The sequence below is a fragment of the Belonocnema kinseyi genome, chromosome 6 (genome assembly GCF_010883055.1).
Source record: "Belonocnema kinseyi isolate 2016_QV_RU_SX_M_011 chromosome 6, B_treatae_v1, whole genome shotgun sequence".
Taxonomy (NCBI): domain Eukaryota; kingdom Metazoa; phylum Arthropoda; class Insecta; order Hymenoptera; family Cynipidae; genus Belonocnema; species Belonocnema kinseyi.
The window spans coordinates 6,744,092-6,759,823 of NC_046662.1; the positions used below are offsets into that span (position 1 = coordinate 6,744,092).

Here is a 15,732-nt window from a genome sequence, read left to right on the forward strand (position 1 = left end):
AGATATATACAATTATTGTCCTTTAAATTATGATAACAAAAGGAAACGGGAAGATTTTATTAAAAATGACTCTTTATATTTTTGTGTGTATCACCTATAAAAAATGTAATTCCTCGAAATATCCGAGTATACTGAATTCTTATCTGCAGGTACTACGTGCATTCCCGCTCGTAAACTTTGAACGCAGGATTTTTTTGCAAACACAGCCATCCGAAAGTCTTTGTTTTCAAAAAATGTCCCCTTTTTCTTGTGTGTGTGTTTTTTTTTTGCTTAGATTATAAATGAATGTTTAGAACCGAATATGAAAATCCACGCTCATAAAAAAGATTCTTTGACAAAGAGACTTCTTTGAGTCAAAAAAAAAAAAATTCGTTAGCTCTCAGTCAAAGCAAAGTTTCTTTCATTATAATATATTTCTTTGGTTTAACAGAGATTTGTTTTTGTTCCAACGAAAGTTTTTCTTTAATTTGAAATGTTTTAGTTTTTAAATTTAAAGTTATTTTTGGTCTTGATTGACAATTCAACTCTTTTATTAAAAATTCGTCTGTTTGATTTGATGATTCATCTCGTTTGTTAATTTTTTTCTCTTTTTTGCTAAAAAATACAACTATTTGGTAGAACATCAATCTTTTTTTGGTTCAGGATTTAAATATTTTGTTGAAAGTTTGTCTTTTTTGGTTTGAATTCAATTGTTTTCAATTTATAAATAAACTTCTATAAATAAAAGGAAAACACTTTGGTCGAAATTTCGTTATTTTCGTATTGAACATTAATTTTTCAAACTGAAAATTTAACTATTACATTTCCGTCCAAAAACTCATTTTTTTAGTTGAAAATTAGTTTCTTTTCAAACAAAATTAATCTTTTTGTTTGAAAATAGAACTATTTTATTGAAAATTATTTTTCCTTCTGTTTAAAATTACTTTTTTATAATGAAAATTTGACTATTTCATTAAAAATTTAAATTATTTTCTGAAATGAAATCTTTTTATGTCGAAGATTCAATTGTTTGTTTTTAATATTCGTTTTTTGGCTTGAAAATTCCACTATTTGGTTGAAAACTGATTTTGTGTGAAATTCAATCTTCTTTGTTTGAAAATTAAACAAAAAGTCCAATATTTTCGTGAAAATGAATCCCTTTTGCTTCAAAGCTTAACTAATTGGTTGTAAATGTATGTAACTTTTTTGGTTTAAAATTCAATTATTATATTAAAAATTCGTCTTCAATACTAGCCTTTGGATTGAAAATTCGTTTCTTAGTTCAAAATTCATCTTTAAAGGTTGATTATTAAACTACCTGGTTAAAAATTCCACTATTTCTGTCAAATTTTAATTATTTTGATGAAAATTCAACTCTGTAATTGAAAATTCAAGTGTTTTGTTAAAAATTACAGTTTTTTAAATTGAAAATCCAATTGATTTGTTGATCATTCCTTTATTTGAACCTCGATTTGGACAGGGGATTCACTCTTTTAAAATGAAAATTATTTTTTTATTTGAAAATTCAACTGTCTTCTAAAACATTTAATTATGTGGTTGAGAATGAAACTGTTTTTTATTGGAGTTTATTCTTTTTGGTTTGAAAACTTGACCATTCGGTTGAAAATTAATTTTTTACTTTAAAAGTTCAACTATTTAGTTAAAAAGTCAACTACATATTTTCTTGAGATTTGATCTCTTTTGCTTGAATTAAGTTTAACTATTTAGTTGTAAATTCAACTATTTGGTTGCAAATTCAACTTTATTGAATGAATATTTATTTGGTCAAAATTTCAACCATGTTGTTGATAATTTTATTATTTTCTTAAAGCTCAAAAGTTTTGAAAAAATTAATTTTTGTTTATCAACTGTTTTGTTGAACATTTGTCTTTTTGTATAGAAAATTCTTCTCTTTAGATCGAAAATTCAGCTATGTGGTTAAAAATTTAACTATTTTGTTAGACAATTAGATATTCAGCTATTTCGCTAAAACTTCGTCTTTTTGGTTGAGAACTCATCATTGTAGGTTGTCAATTGAACTCTTTGATTGAAGATGTAACTATTTTATTGAATTATAAACTAATATAATTATTAGAATCAATTATTACAATTAATCAATAATTATTAATTAAACGTTAATAATCAATATAATTAATGTGTTGTTTTTTAAAAATTGTTCTGTTTTTGTTTGAAAGTTCAGCTATTTAGTTGTAAATCAATATGATATCCATACACTAATTTTCTTTAAAAGAATATACTCCCCTATTTTCGTGAAAAATCACCCTATTTCTCCTCTTTTGCGTTTTATTTTTCCGTAAATTTAGGAAGATAAAAATTTTGTACCCAATGCAAAAACTGAAAAACAATTGGAAATGCACGAATTGTGGTTCAACTTTGTTTCTGTAAGTTTTTTTACGCCATTTTTTTTGTTTTTTTTTTTGTTCGAGATTTGTTTTCCACGTTGAGTGTCCTATGATATACACACCACCCTCGAAAGATTAGAGTCAGGCCATGAAATTCTCATGTGCAGAATTAAAAACGCGAATTCCCGCACGTACTCCTGTACGTTTAGAATTCTTAATTCTCCGAAGTCTTTAAACGGAGTTTTTTTTCCATTACCGTCCAGGACGGTCCGGGAGTCTTGGGTGGAATTTAATTTCTTCAAAACATTCTCACTGGGAGTGGAAACACTGGCAACCAAAACTTAGCATCATTCTCTGTGTTGCTCTCAGAAGATCTGTAGATGTGAGAGTATATCTCTACAAATACAGAGATACAGACCCGTTTTAAAACCCACCATAGCATCAATACAACTGACCCAGAGGGTCTTGGGTGGGTGAGTAGGAGGTTGGGCGGAAAGGCTCTTTCTCGAGACTCTTCACCGGCTCGGTCGGTCGGTACTCGGTTCATCTTCTTCAAGAAGGAAGCCGACTCACAGCAGGGAAAAAAAGCACCTTTTTGGATAAAAATCGACCGACAGCTTTTTTTTAAAGAAATGATCGTAAGTCTTCCAGGTATAACGAGTGGCTGTGAGTATATCACTCTGACTAAACAAACATTTGTTCATTTAACAACAAAATTTTTACTTTTTTTGTCTAACCTTTCCGTCATGCCATTTCTTTCAAGATTTTCAAACTTATGAAAAAAGTTCATAAATTAATGCGAAGCCTAAGATTAATTCCCAGTAGATTAGAACACTTAGAGTAAGACAAAAATGGTTTAAAATGTTACAAGCAAACTATTGAACAAAAGTCTTTTTTGTGATTCCCAATGATTAAAGTACTAAAAAACATGTCTGGTTAAATCAACTAGAATTCTGGTTAAGTATGCCCTTACTATTTTTTCTCGTTAGAGTAACCAGAATCCTGGTTAATTAAAACAGAAAAAATAGTAAGGGCATATTTAACCAGAATTCTCGTTGATTTAACCAGATTTTTTTTTTTTTTGAAGGAGGTAATTTTAATCTATAGATTTTGCATGAAATATGACAGATAATAATGTGCGTTTGCAATTAATTAAGAATAGCTGCTGTTCACCAATTATTTCAACCATTTTGATAAAGAAAGACACAAAGACTCAAAGACTCCTTGTGCAGTCAAATTTTTATAGTGATAGAAGCTACTAATTTTTTAAACGGAAATTAAGCCTATTCATGAAAAATGGCGAAAATGTGCGTTTGTTTATAGAAAATATTTATGTAATTAACCGTTTTTTCTCTATGGAAAAACAAATTTCAACCAAAAATGTAATATTTTAATTTTCAGTTAAAAAAATTTAATTTTTACCCAAAAAATAAAACGAATTTTCAACCATAAAATACCTTTATTCTGAAAATCAGTTGAATTTTCAGCAAAAAGGTGAACTTCCAACGAAAAATATGTGTTTCCAACCAAAAAGCGAATTTACAATTAAAATTAGATTTCGATTTCTGGTTGTAAATTAAATTTTTTTACCCCAAAATTAAACTATTAAGTAAAAAGTCATCTTTTGGTAGAAAACTAATAATGCCGATTGGAAATTCATCTTGTTTTTGTTGAAAATTCATATTTTTGGGTTGAAAATTCAACTGGGTTATGGAAAACAGACGTCTTTATATGGAAAATTTGCTTCCTTTTTTGTAGTTAAAAATTAAATTTTTTAAACTGAAAACAAAATTATTCCATTTTGGATTGAAAATTGATGAATTTTACTTAAAAAAATTCAATTTTTCGGCTGAAAATTCATGCATTTTATTGAAATTTCGTGTTTTGGCAGAAAAGTTATCTTTTTGGTTATAAATTATCTTTTCAATTGAAAAGCAATTTTTTGGTTGAAATTCATATTTTCTGGTTGAAAATTTTACTGCTTTGTACTTCTTTTCTGTTTAAAAATTAGCTGTTTTTTTGTAAAAATTAATTGTTTTAAATTGAGAATTTAAATATTCTAAAATTATCTTTTTTCTTGACAATTCATTTTTTTTTATTAAAAAATTAATATTCCTAACTGAAGATTTAACCCTTTCATTTTTGGTTAAAACTGATCCCTTTTGGTTTAAAATTAACTTTTCCAATTTTTGTTGCTAATTCAACTACTTAATGAAAAGTTAAACTACTTTTTCAAAAATTCATTTTCTTGAAATTTCACTTCGGTTGAAAATTGAACAATTTTTTTGGACTTACAATCAGTTATGGGTTCAAAATTCAACAGATTCATTCTAAACAAACTTTTTTGTCGAAAATTCACATCTTCGGGTTGAAAGTTCATCTTTTGGGTTGAAAATCCAACTTTTTGGACAAAACTTGATCCGTTCTATTGAAAAGCAATAGTTTTACTTGAAATTTTAGAAACTTAAAGATCTTAAAATTAATATACAACCCACAGTAATTTTTGACTTCTTCTTGTAAGTGAGGGGGAGGTTACTCATACAAGAGGCGTGTAGTCCGAAATTGGAAACATTTTAGGCCCTGGGATGGGATCCTCGAAGCGAGATAGGGACCCGTTTTAAAACCCACCATAACATCAGTACAACTGACCCAGAGGTTCTTCTCGGTTGAGTAGATAGGAAGGAGGTTGGGCGGAAAGGCTCTTTCTCTCCCTCTTCACTGAATAAGGATGATGAAGCCAGGGCAGGCTGGGTTGGACGGCCGATCGGTCTGTCTGTCGGTTCTTCGAGAACCAAGAAGGAAGCCGACTCTGTAGGAAGCCGTAAGAAAGACGAGAAAGACCGTCTCCAGAGCAGCTGACAGCTCAAATGAGCAAGAGAGCAAGAGAGATGGTACATAAAGAGTAGGAAGAAGAAAATAACAGAACAACTCCTGAGCTCAGCAGACTTTCCAACCAGAGAGCAGACAACTGTATATGTGTATGTATATATTGCAGACCTGATAGCTAGCTCTCTCATATTATGTGTCACATACACAATCATGCAAAAAGCAGACGTCAGCTTCCAAGAACCGAGTAAGCGGACAGATCCGTAAACCTCACATCTATTGATTACCTCGGATGAGATTACTGATTGTTACCGATTTTGTTTGTACTTTTATCAGAAAGGCGCACACAGAAAAAAGAAAATAGCATTTTGAACTAAGTCTAGGGTCTGAAACTCTAAACCTAACCACCGTACTACTACTAGATAAAGCTGTACTACTAGAAATAGAAACCGCTAAGTTGGGGAACCACTTCTGACAAGGAAACTACTCCCATTTCCTCAATCCCGCATTTATGCTCTTTGACGATTATACCTCGTCAATTTCTCGCACAAAGGGCCACCTAATAAGTAGTCTGATCAGCTAAGAACAAAGAGCTTTACTTGCCAATGAGTTCTCGTGCGATTCTCTCATCGATCGATGGCACAATGCCTTTGTTAGATTACAATTTGGCACTTGAAGCCGACGATCCAAGTGTTCTTTTTGCAATGAAAAAGCCACTCCTTCTAGAGAAAATATCACGCTGAACAAAGGATTTAATTAAAGCTTGCTCGGCTCTGCCATCATCGGAAATGGTTCATGTCCTCAGCAGCCACGAGTCACATCTGTTCGTCGTTTTCACCCCAGGACCAATGGACTACATCCTGCAGAGAAAAAAAACTAGGGTTTTAGTTTTCTTTCAGCTTGTTTTCTTAGAAAAATTAATTTTTAATTTCAAGTATCTTTGCTGTCACGATTAATGACAAAAGGGAAGAATAATTGAATTGCCTTCGATGCTTGTATTGCTCGAAATTAACTAATTCATACCCCAACATGATCCTTTTTATTTCATGTTCTTCAAAAAATGTTGTCTTTAATTCAAATTGCAGTTCAAAATGGTGTATCTCCTGGTATTTTTAAATTTCTTTGTTCAGATTCACCCGCTCTTTATGGTTGACAACACAAGCTTCCCGTGCGTGCCAGGAAAGGGCAGACTTGGTTCTCGAGGGGGTCTGCCTTCGCACATTTGTTCCCTTTGTTCTTTTTCATACTCGCACGGACAAAAAAAATCTGTTAATGTTACAGGAACCCTGTACTAAAATAGTAACAGCATTGCTTTTCTTGCAGAGCTTACAGAAATCGTACGTACGGTATAGGTTACACATTTACGGATATTTTTGGATATAAAAAATTCAATTAATCAAAAAAACGAAAGTACGAAAAAGAGGAATTTTTCATAAAAGGGGAAACGCAGGGGAATCGGGGAAAGACCCTGTTCCCTGAGATGTATTCAATGCAAACATAATTCTCAGAGAGCAAAAAGAGATCAGCGATTTAATTGTTTACGATTCTACGAGATGAAAAGTGTGCAGCGTGCGTGTCTAGATTGAATTTTTTTTTGTGAAGACATTACTGAGTCTAATAAAATTAAATCGAAAATGAAAATTACACGTAACCAATGACACTTATTATATGCGGGCTCTCCTATATCGGCAAAGCTAATTCTCTCTTTGTGGGTCATGGAGAATTACAATTTCCAAATGACAATACTCAATAACTAAGAAATGAGAAATAACAATCATTGTTCAGAAAAATGCGAATTTCTTTTCAAGATCATGAAATATAATGAAATAAAATAGACAACTAAGCATGTTTGTGCAATTACAATTTGAAATAATGTGTATTGTATTTGCTTTTGGCAATCAAAATAGTTAGAGTTGGCAAAATCTTTACTGATTTATATGGCAATAAATATTGTAGAAGAAGAAAACAAGATGTGAATGTTTTAGATTACAAGGTATAAGAAAATGTGATTGTAGTCTAACTTTTGTATAGACACTAAATCACAAAGCGTCAAGTTCTGATTGATTCCTTGATTAATTTGTTGCGGTGGGAAAAACAGCTGACAACAACGAATTTTTTTCCCACACCAACAAATTGATCCACTTTTCAGACCACTTTTTTAAGCCAAATAGTTAAATCTTCAAGCCAAACAGACGAATTTTTTCGAAGAAAGTTGAATTTTCAACTACGAAACATACATCCTTTTCTTGAGTTTCGACCTTCGATTGATATATGAAAAAGTCTCTCGAAAGAAAGGTCATTTAAATAAATTAAAAAACCTCGTGTTTTAAAAAAATGGCAACGTTTCGGGCCCAATTTGGTCCCTTATCAAGCCTGTTGACAGATAATTTATTTAATATACGATAAATAAATAAGATCTTAGACGATAATAAATTATCAAAGCGTAAAAAAGAGAGAATCTTTCCATGGGATAGATTAAAACAGAAGACAGTTAACAACAACAAGTGAAGTCAGTAAGGCTGAGTAAAACAAAAGAACAGTGACGAACAAATACATTAAGTAAATATATAAAAATGAAGATGGAAAAAGATTATTTTCGAAACATCATTTCAGTCGTTAACTGTCTTCTGTTTTAATCTATCCCATGGAAAGATTCTCTCTTTTTTACGCTTTGATAATTTATTAACGTTTAAGATCTTATTTATTTATCGTATATTAAATAAATTATCTGTCAACAGGCTTGATAAGGGACCACGTTGGGTCCGAAACGTTGCCATTTTTTTTAAAACACGAGGTTTTTTACTTTATTTAAATGACCTTTTCTTCCGGAGACTTTTTCATACATAAGAAACATACATTTTTAACCACAAACTTTTCTGCAAAAAATAAATAAATTTCCAAGACAAATTTCCTTTCAAAAAAGGCGAATGTTATACAAACTAGTTACATTTTCGAACAAAAAAGATGAATTTTTAACAAAATGGTGAATTTACAACAAAACAATGAAAGTTTTAACCAAATTTATAATTTATATATCATATACTATCATACTTATATATTTATAATTTATAAACCGAATTTATAACCAATCTTCAAGCCAAAACACGAATCTTTAGAAATCTTTAGAAGAGACTACAATTTTCAACAAAGAAAAATGAATTATCAACCAAAAAAGGAGAATTCTACATACAAAATGACGAATTTCAACAAGATACATGACACTTTTGAATTTTACGATAAGAAAACATTATTTTTTAGGGAAATAAGTTGAAATTTCAACAAAACAGTGGCACTTTTCACTGAATAGTGGGACTTTTAATCTACAAAAATGTATTTTCAACGAAATAGTTAAAGTTTCAGTAAAAAAATTAAATTTCAACAAAAAAGTATTTAACAAAATAGTTACATTTTCTATTAAGGAGATTAATTTTGCAATAAAATTTTGAATCTTGTATAAGAAAATGAATTGTTAAAAAAAGAATTCAACTTTCAACCAAGTAGTTAAATTTTCAGCAAATAAATTATGTTAGTCAAGAATGAAAATATATTTCAATCAAATTGTTGAATTTCCAAGCCAAAAAGATGAATAGTTAACAAAACATTTGATTTTTCAACGAAGATATATTATGAATTTTGTCACAAAATTGTTGATTTTTTAACAAATTAATTCTATTTTAAGCCAAATAATACAATTTTTAACCAAAAAAAGATGAATTCTTTACCAAAAATTTAATAGTCGAATTTTTAACCATACATAAATATGAATTTTCATTATTAATAGATTAAAAAAGTAACATTTTAAACAAATATTGAAGTTCGTTTTTTAAACTTGAAAAATGTTATGATACTATCTTAAGACTACTTTTTAAAATTTTGTGACACCATTTAAACTATTTTCTATCTCTAAAAATCTAAAGTGAGCCCGATTCTTAATGTAAGAAAAATTAATGTTTCATATTTTTAATTAATCTGTTCTTTGTTTGCTAAGGGAGCTTCCATAAAGGATGTCCCAGTTTTAGGGTAGGGGGGACAGAATTGTGGCAGCTCGTAACAATATCACAGAACCCCATTGTCAAAATGTTACAATCGGGGGGGGGGGGGGGGGGGGGGGGGGGGGGGGTTAGGAAATTCGCCAAAAACTTGTGACATCCTTTATGGAAGCTCCCTAATTACTTTTTAATAAAAAAATCTTAAAAAATTACAAAGAAAAATTTATTTTAACAATGTTTTTTGAAACTGAATTTTTTCTTACTATCGTTCAATTCAACTAAAAAAGACGAATTTTCCGTAAAAGAGTTGAATCCTCTCCCAAGAAAGGTTTTACAGTCAAGAAAAAAATTGTGACCAAATTGTTGAATTTTGAAGCGAAAGCACGAATCATTACAAAAATAGTTGCATTTTCTACCATATATTTAAATTTTATAACAAAAAATTGAAAATTGTAACGAAAAAAGTTTAAATTTCTACCAAAAGAAATGAATAGACAAAGAAAAAAGTTCATTTCCTACAAATTAGTAGAGATTTCAAAGTGAAAATATAAATTTTCCACAAAAAATATAAATTTTCAACAAAAAATATAAATTTTCAACAAAAAATATCAATTTTCAACTAAATGGTTAATTTGCAACAAAAAACGATCCACTTTTTACCCACAAATGAATGGCTGAACTTGTAGTTCTAAAAATTGCAAAAACAAACAATTTTCAACGAAATAGTTAAATTTTCATTGAAAGAATTAATTTTCAAACAAAAAATATGATTATTAAAAAAAAACAGTAAAATCTCTAAAAAATAAAATGATTTGTTTAGAAAGTAGATCAACTAAGAAAGAGATGAATTTTGAGGTGAAAAGAGGAATGTCAAGTCCGACTTTTGGATTAAAAATTGAGGCCTTGTGATTTAGTGCGTGGTCCATTTCGAAAAGTTTTGATACTAGTAATAGAATAGACAATTGTCACGGAATCGTAACAATTGTCTATTTTTAGATAATACATTAATTTAACTGTTTGATAATGTTAACCATCAAACAGTTAACCTCATAAGTTTAACTGTCTCGCATCTGCAGATGCTGGCTATCAGATCAACTACTTCCATTTTATTCGAGATTTTATTTTTTCCCAGAGTGTTACACTTTTTAAATGAGAGCGTCTAATCTATGCCACGATCTGCGCAACTTAAGTGCCGATACGTACAGCATCACTCCAGCAAACTTTTTTTTTTCATTGTTGACCTCGCTCTGCGGGAATTTTGTTTTATCATTAAAATATTTCACGAATTAATAAATTAGAGCTAAAAGAAAACTAGAAAGTGGAAATAACCTCAACCATTTATTTTTTTTAACGATTCAAATGGAAAGCAGGATAATACGGCAAGTGTTGATAAAAAATTCATTAAAATTATCGATTCCTAGTTTTCTAAAGCGGAGCGAGGCTCAGGGGCGTGTGGAATTTGAAATAAGGGAGGGATATAGATAGACAAATTATTTTTGCCTTGAACGATTAAAGTTAATGAGAGGTAGTCCGTTCGGGAATTACGCAGGAAATGAACTGTTGAGTATCTTTCCAGGGGGAAGGGGCGTTAAATTCGAATGTACGCCTGGGGCACGGGATTCGCCAAGACGATCCTGATTACGGGTTAAACACGCTATCTTGATCACTTCGGGCCGGAAGGTTTGTGACGTGAGAAAATCCAAGTCGAAACTGTGACGACGCAGCAATAGTGGAGAGTCTACCTCCTCACGAAAGCCTCTGATGAGAGGAAAAGAAGAGTGGATAGTCTACGAGTTCAAGGCACCATCGAGTTTGACACAAGAGTCCTTATTTTAAATTCAGAAACCTGAAACTTAAGTTCAACCTAAAACCAAAGCTCTAACAACGCTTGGCGACTCCAAAGTCAGCCTGAAAACACAAGCACAGCCTTAAAAGATAAAACCATAGCCCTAAAGTTCAGATGATCCAACTCTCAATAACTATTTAGGATGTTCTTCTTATTTAGGATACCTGGATAATTTTGCCCTTAAAAATGAAACCACAGCCCTAAATACCAGATGATCTATCTCCTAATAACCTTTTTGTTTTCAGAGTGCTGTTGTTATTTAGGATATCTGCATTATTTGGCATTTAAAGATAAAACCATAGTACTAAAGTCCAGATGATCCAACTCTCAATAACTGTTTAGGATGTTCTTCTTATTTAGGATACCTGGCTCATTTTGCCCTTAAAGATGAAACGATTGTCCAGATGATCCCACTTAAAAAACTATTGACAATGTTCTAGGTGTTATTTAGTAAACCTGGATCATTTTGTCCCTTAAAGATGAAACCATAGTTCAAAAAGTGCAGATGATCCACCTCTCAAAAACTATTGACGATATTCTTGTTGTTATTTAGTATGCCTGCATATGGTATCATTTTGGCCCTTAAAGTATAGATGGAACCATAGCCATGAATGTGATCATCCAACTCTGAATAACCATTTAGAATGCTGTTGTTATTTAGGATATCTAGAACATTTAACCTTTAACCTTTAAAGATGAAACCATATCCTGTATATTAAAGATCAATATATCTATATCTGGTAATCAACATCGAAAGATGCAATTTGCTATGTGTTTCAAAAAATAATATAGACTTTAACCAAGGTATTGATTTAAGAATGTTTCTCATGTAAATGATTTATGCTTAGATACGCAAATTTCAGACAAAATTGGATTTTAAATTAATCTCGTGAACTATTTGCTCCGACAAACGCTCTCTACGAGAGATACCATACTTGAGCAAGCATGCACCTCGAAACTTTCCGACAGGCTGTAAGTTTTCGACCGAGTGAGTTCTAATGATAATGTCTGATGAATAAAGCATGAAATCACTCAGGAATATTGTGCTGCTCTTTCTTATTCTTAACGCATATATATTTTCGATTTTCTATGTGTTTGAGGTACTATGCATGTGCAAGGGAACGAAATTGGTATTTTAATGTCATACAGTCAAATACGTACTATGCTTTAGTTTTATAATGGTTGCAGTGGGTTTCATGAAAAAAGTGAAATTATTTAACTTGTGAATCACTTGAACAGCCCAATGTTTATTTAAGTTTTAGAGCAGAAATTAAATAAAAATGAAGAATTTTACTAGTCATTATTTCATGACTAATTTGGATAGGGTAATAAATAATTTATGAGTAGCATATCCGATGGGTTTAATGCGGAATAAAAGTTGTCGAGACAGGTGGAGAGGAAGCGAAAGAAGGGGTAGTTGCAGGGTAGGAGACAAGTTGTTCCCAAGCAGCAGGCTTGAGGCTTTAAATCGCATGAGTGCGCTGTTGCCAAGCAGATACAGTGACAGACATCGCATTTCCTTTCTATTAAATAAAACAACACACTTGTAAACTTTATAAGATACAAAATTAACCTTGAAAGAAAATATCGAAGAAAATCAAATCAATGTTGCACTTGATTTTGCACATTCTATAAATACTAACTTTTTAAAGCCGATGTTGGTACTCGCTATGTACGCGGATAATGAATTAGTATAGAAAAACTGAAGAAATGGCGTAAAATGCTGAATGTGGATATAATTAATTAGGGTTTCAATAAGTTTTTAGAACGTCAATAAGTGTTTTATAATTATATAATTACGAGCTGCAATGATATGACGAAACAATATCGACTGTCGAGCATAGACAAACATGGAAGTTTTTGCAATGCAAACGTTCTGTGCTGATTTGTAGCAATTAAGACTGATTATTATTTTTCGATAATATCAATCACCATGCATATTAGACGCATTTACTCATGCAAACTAATGCATTCGCGTTATTAATTTATATGAATCATTTCCTTGAAAAGAATTGGTTTATCCTAATTATATGAGTAAGTGGATGCAATTCATACAAAATCCTGAAACTTTTCTAATTATTCCGAATTTTAAATAATCAAAAAAGATGTCAACAAAGCTAATCTTTGTTTGATTTTGATCCTAATTGGTTTTAAATTTGGGCCTACTTACAGGTTGTCGATGATCTGATCGGCTTTTCCTTTGGCGATCGAATGTTTGATGTAATATGGGTCGAATCGATTTATGATGACCAATTGGTCTACATGACTCGGTAGATTGTTCCTCTATCATTGCCAACTATATGTTGTGACAAAACAATATACTACTGTGGCAAAAAAATCACTTAAATTGATGCTTGCAACTGTACCGAAGTAGCGGTGCTTTGGGCATCAGACGATAAAGAAGGAAAAAATATAACCCCAAGAGGTACCTTATTATATTTTTTGACAACCTTTAGTCTTTATACCAATTTTTATTTTTTTTTTATTTCATTCTCCTCTTTTTAGTCATCCGCTTCCGCCGTGTCTTCAGCTGTCCGTATTCAAAAATGTTCTTTGTGTCTTTTAATTTATCTTTCTCAACGCACACAGACACATTTATCATTTCTGTGTTTTGATATTTTTTGCAATACATCCCAACACGTATTTCGACATCAACTCATTATCACAGAGTATATTCAAATCTAACTTCTAAATTTTTCATCGGACACGATATGGTTTCATCATCCGTAGAGTTGACTATGCACAGTAAAAAAAAGGATCAATTTTGTTGCAGAAAATTTTGCTGCAGCGATCATTTGACTCTCGAGATCATAATGATTTTCCATTCGGATCAATTTGATCTCATTTCTTGGTTCATTTGTCAGACTAAACAAAATGGCCGCCAATTCTTGGCGCCGGTGTCATACCGACATAACCTAAAAATGGTATCTAACCGCACGAAAGTGACAACTACACTTAAGAGGTGATATTTTATAATATCAGCTTTCGTTAGTTTTTAACTTTTCAAGTACACTGCACGATCAGAAACCATAAAAAGCTTGAATATGAGCTAAAGTATTGTGAGAACATCAGCCATCTTGGTTTGACATCATATATGATCCCGAATCAGATCATTATAATCTCAAAAGTCGATCATTCACTTCGGCCCATCAAAATTCTGTGGAATTCGGTATAATTTTTGTTGCATATCAAAATGATATTGATTTCGGAATCATTTTGAACACTTTTTTTTACTATGTGGAATCTAGCTCAAAATATTCCCAATTTATATCCACTTTATTCGCCTATAACATACCAATAAACCTTGCTATTAAAAAGACTGATCCAAAATCTTAGTTAAAAAACTTAATTTTCATAAAGAAGAACTAATTTTTAATAAAAAAAAAAGAAGAATTTTAACAAAATACAGTAGAGAGATAAAATTTTGGCTATGGTCTGCTGCTATTTACATCGATAAATTTATTGTAAACTACATCCGTTTAGAAATAAATATGTATCGGTATAGTTTTGATAAACAACGGCGTGCGAATAATAAATTAAGCATACGGGTTAAAAATTATCTAGCGACCACAAAAGACACTGGGGGTTCACTGAAGTTGCGGCTCAAATAAAAGTTGGTATCATTTAGAACTTGAGCTCTAATAGTCTAATAGATACCTGTGATGAGGCAAAAGGGTTCATTTAGAGCGCAAAAAAGGCTTGCAAAGTAGGGCTAGTAAGTTAGGGATCGATTTCCAGTTATCAACCGATGACTTGAGACGAAAAGTTTCTTGCACATGGATATGCTTTTATATTGAAAACTTTGCTACATAACCTGCAAATGATATTTATGAACTCATTATATCTCTTAAAATTGTGATAATATTGTGATAAATAGGTTCTTTATCAATAGGCTTAACTGCAATTGGGGTAATTTATAACACCAACTAATACTAGGGTATCATTCAGAGCTTATTTATCGTTTTGGATTCCTTTTCAGCAAGTGGGGTTCTTTTTTGTTGCAGCTCCTTTGGAATCAAAAATGGGTTCTAACGGAAACCTCAATTTTTTGTGTGATTCAAACAGGATCTATTAGCACCCATATTTTATTATCATAAATTAAAATAGTTCTTACACCATAACCTCCCATCGTAAATGAATTATTTAACAATTACATATTCATTAAATTTTATTAGAAGACGTTAAAATATATTAATTTGTTGAAAAAAAATGTTTCCTTCTCTTATACTTAGAAATAACTCTTTTCTGTGTGTGAAATGTTGTGCCATTTTGTATTGTAGTCGAGCGTCCGTAAAATCAGGTTATTTTTACAAAGTTCTTTCATTTTGTTTCGCAATTAAAAATAAGCAAAATAAGTGATCACTTTATATGCTGTTTCTCATTCTCAGTTGAGCATTTGTCTACTAAACCAAATTTATTGAAGAAAACATCACGTCAGATGACTTTAGGACTGAGCTTAAGGTGGCTTGGGCGTTTGGTGCCGTACAATGTGGGGGGCACTGTGGGGGCTATCTATCATGCGATCAGTATTTATTTGAATTTTATTGATATACGCATATTATAATGTCATCTTAATAAAAAAGTAGAAACGACCAAAAAAAGTGACAGAAACATATGATATATGATGTGCCTCAGATAGTCACAGCTATTGTGCAATATTTGCAGTTTTTCATTGAAATTTTTCACCAATGACATCGTCAACCCCCCTTTATTATGGTACTAATCGATT

The 15,732-nt window shown here is 31.3% G+C and overlaps 1 protein-coding gene across 2 annotated transcripts in view; it reads right to left on the minus strand.

The window, feature by feature from the left end:
• LOC117175262 (inositol-pentakisphosphate 2-kinase) overlaps nucleotides 1–15,732 on the minus strand; it is a 396,916-nt gene that overhangs the window by 345,221 nt on the left and 35,963 nt on the right. The window lies entirely within an intron of this gene.